The sequence below is a fragment of the Rhineura floridana genome, chromosome 5 (assembly GCF_030035675.1).
Source record: "Rhineura floridana isolate rRhiFlo1 chromosome 5, rRhiFlo1.hap2, whole genome shotgun sequence".
In the NCBI taxonomy this organism is placed as follows: domain Eukaryota; kingdom Metazoa; phylum Chordata; class Lepidosauria; order Squamata; family Rhineuridae; genus Rhineura; species Rhineura floridana.
The window spans coordinates 164,286,320-164,290,332 of NC_084484.1; the positions used below are offsets into that span (position 1 = coordinate 164,286,320).

At 43.6% G+C, this 4,013-nt stretch overlaps 1 pseudogene; it reads left to right on the plus strand.

Annotated features, from left to right (window-relative positions):
* The first annotated feature begins 577 nt into the window (after positions 1-577).
* LOC133386422 (5S ribosomal RNA) lies at positions 578-696 on the plus strand (annotated as a pseudogene).
* The last annotated feature ends 3,317 nt before the right edge of the window (positions 697-4,013 follow it).

Genomic DNA, 4,013 nt, shown 5'->3' on the forward strand with positions numbered 1-4,013 from the left:
CTGAGTGCTACAGCCTTAGTGGTAGCTGATGGAGTTTGTCACTGAAGATATTTAGAAGCTGCCTTTTGGCGTTTAACTCTTCTCCCATGATGGTTTCCAACAATACATCATCAATATATGCGTACATTTAAAAGAAAAACAAAACAAACCTACACTAGCAATAGCATTAATAAATAACAGTAGCTAGCAATAGCATTAAAACAACACTCACCCCAGTGATATAGCTTTGGTTGAGAAGTTGACAAATAAAATAAAATTGGCTGGGAGCCTGAAAAAGATAGTTTTTGGATCAGGATGGATTGATTTTATAATGTATGTGGAAAGCAGATAATGTAATGTCACCATCACAGTATGCTGCTTGGTGGAACTCATCATGGTTCATTTGCGTTGTACTAACACTACAGATAATAGCAATGTTCATTGTCTTTCTACTGTGCTCCGTAGAGAACAAGTTCTAGTGGAGTTTTTTGCTGTGTCTATCAGTCTCTGGAACTAAGTTTTATTTAAGTCATATTCAGAATTATTTTTTAAAAAAACCATAAAATTGCAAAATATTTGTGTGCCTTATTTCCTTATAGCCTATGGCCACACTACCCTGAACACGCTTGATCTCATCTGATCTCAGAAGCTAAGCAGGGTCAGGCCTGGTTAATACTCGGATGGGAGACTGCTTGGGAACACTGGGTGCCATAGGCTTAGAGGAAGGCAGTGGTAAACCACCTCTGAATACTTCTTATTATGAAAACCCTATGAATATATCCAAAAGATTCATAGGGTCGCCATAAGTCATAATCAACTTGAAGGCATATAACATCAACAAATTTCCTTACAGGACATAGTCATTCCTGTGCTCATGTAGAGCTTCACTGACACCCAGAACTTCCCCATTGACTTATTATAGAATAGGCAGCTCATCAGAGACCAAAGGATGCCTCCAAAAGCATGGTCTGAAGGCATACAATGTGATAACCTTCTGAAGGTAAGTAGGTTTGGGCTAAGTAAGTTCCTGGATGAAAGTCTCCTGCAAATTCCATGCAGGCTGCCTTGACTTCCATGACGTCAGAAAGGTGGGATATCTATGGCAGAAATATCAAAACAGGTACATAGAAAGCTGCCTTATACAAGTCAGGCTGTGGAGCCATCTAGCTCAGTTTTGTCAACAGTGACTGCCAGCAACTCCCCAGGGTTTCTAACAGGGGTCTTTGCCAGCCTAGGTGGAAATTCCAGGAATTAAGCCTTGGACACTTTTACATGCAAACTAGCTTTCCTGAACTCCCTCCAGCCGAGTTGCTGCTGCATACCAGGATGAAGAGCGGGAAGGGCAAGGTGGCAGTGAAGCTGATGTGGTCTGATCCGATGATCCTGCCGGCACGTTTGCACAATGCTAATCACCACACCCCGCCTTTCCTCTGTCCCAGTATGCAGCAGGGAGATCTAGTAAGCAGAGCAGTCCTGCCCCACAGTCCACTACTGATGCAACCCATATGCCCTGCCACCTAGCTATGATCCTAAGCAGTCACTGTCTGCCAAAGTGGATGGGGAGAACCACTTTCTGATGACAGTCCCTCTGAGCAAATGTGGAGTCCTGGATCAGAGGCATGGCTGGGGATGCTGCATATTTCACTATGCTTTGTATGCACAATGCCCCAGGTTCATTCTCTTGTAGGAATGGGTGAGAAATGTGATTCCATTTGCATTTTAAATAATTTGCATTTAAAGCTGAATCTATAATATTGCACTTTCCAAAACAAGAGAAGAAGCAAAACACAGCCATCCTTCGAAATTTGCACATATCCAAATTTTGTGGTGCAGCTCTCCAACCAACCAACCATGGTGGGAGCTGTGGTCCAACAACATCTGAGACCACCTCATTGGCTCCTCTTGATGCAGCATAACCAAGCTGCTACCATGGCATCTCTTGGTTGGCATGTCTGATTAAAGCAGAGGAGCCGACTTGCTGCCCTCCCGATATTTGTAGAGTACAACTTCCATCATCCCTAACCATTGGCCATGCTGGCTGGGGCTGATGAGATTTATAGTCCAGCAATAAAGGTCCAGAAGTGGACCTTTAGTGTAGTGGCACCTACCCTGTGGAATTCCCTCCCCTTAAATATTAGACAGGCACCATCTCTGTTATATTTTCAGTGCCTACTGAAGACCTTCCTCTTCCAAGCCTTTTAATTAGAAGCCTAATCCTATTCTCTGTCCATGCTAAAATCTCTTTGTAAGGTGTTTTTAAATTTTTTTTTAAAGATGTTTTTAAAGATATTTTATTTTATTATGTTTTAATGTCTGTTTTTATTATCTTTTAAGATGTTTTTAAAGCTTTTAAAAAATGTTTTTAAATATGCTTTGTTTTAATATATTTTAAAGTCTGTTTTTATGATTTTAAAGTGTTTTTAGTGCTTTTCTTTGCCACCCTGGGCTGCTGCTGGGAGACAGGCCAGGATATCAATCAAATGATAAATAAATAAAAACATCTGGAGGGCACCAGGTTGGCTACCCCAAATTCTGCAGGTGATAGGCAAATCCGTACGCTGGCGGCCTTCTTTAAAATATGGATTTGCCTGTCACCTATAGAATTTGTCAAGAGATCAGTTCTCAGTACCAGAGCTGGATTCACACAGTTCCGATCAGCACAGATCAGCATAACTTTGGTATCATCTCACCTCTCCTCAAGCAGAATGCTTTTCAGCAGAGACAGCTCAGATGTGATTCATCAGGCAAGACATCAATGCAATGGCAGCTGAACCAGCCCCAAGTATTGTGTACAACATATTGATTCATCCCACTCCTTCTTGCCTACATTGCAAGAAAAATAAACTGCAGACCTCTCTCTCTCTCTCTCTCTCTCTCTCACACACACACACACACACACACACACCCTTCATTTCTCCTGTATGATCTCACCAATCCTGCAGCTAAAGGTGCTTTCTTATTACATAATATGACTATAATTGTGCCACCATCTAACAGTAATTTGCCAGAAAAAAAAGTCACGGGAAGCACCTTGTGAAATAAATCTACAAAATCAACTTTCCACAGAATCCTAGCTAGGAACAAACCTAGAGCAGATTCAAAAATGAGTTGCCGCATTTGGAGTTAGTTGTTGTGATTGCTGGAAAGTTGCTGTCTGCAAAGTCAGATCATTGGCTCATCTAGCTCATGTTGCCGACACTGACTGGCAACAATTCTCCAGGTAGGCCTGGAGAGGCCAGGGATTGATTGATTATTTATTTATTATTAAATGTATATCCCACCCTTCCTCCCAGTAGGACCCCAGGGCGGCATGCAGACCATCTGCACGCAAAGCATGTGCTCTGGCATTGAGCTATGGCCCTTCCATACTGGAGGCAGTATGCCTTTGAACGCTAGTTTCTGGAAATCACAAGCAGGGAGAGCGCTCTTGCACTCAGGTCCTGCTTTTGGACTTCCCATGGGCATCTGGTTGGCCACTGTGAGAACAGGATGCTGAACTAGCTGGGCCTTTGGCCTGATCCAACAGAAATGTTCTAATGTTCTTCTGTAGTTTCTCCAGCAGGTTCTTCTTATGTTCCCAGTCATCCCAGTCAGAAAAACAAAATAATGTACAAAAAGATCCCCCCAAAATAGCTAGGTTTATTCAGAACCCAGTTTCAACCCCAGTTTGGACACTGTCACCCGCCACCCCTTGATTATTGGGGTAAAGGCCGTAGCTCAGAGGCAGAGCATCTGCTTTGCACACAGAAGGTCCCAGGTTCAATCCCCAGCATCTCCAGGTAGGATTGGGAGAGAAAACCCTGGAGAGCCACTGCCTGTCAGTGCAGACAATACTGAGTGAGTTGGAACAATGGTTTGACTCAGTATAAGGCAGCTTCCTCTGTTCCTGTTTCACTGGGAATGTGGCACCTCCAAGGACCCCATCCCTCTGGTAAGCCTCCATTCCAGCCCCCAACCTACCTGCCTCCTGCTCTCCTTCCTGTTCCTCCAAGCTTCCTTCCTCCCTCCTGCTCACACACTTACCTGGCTGTCTG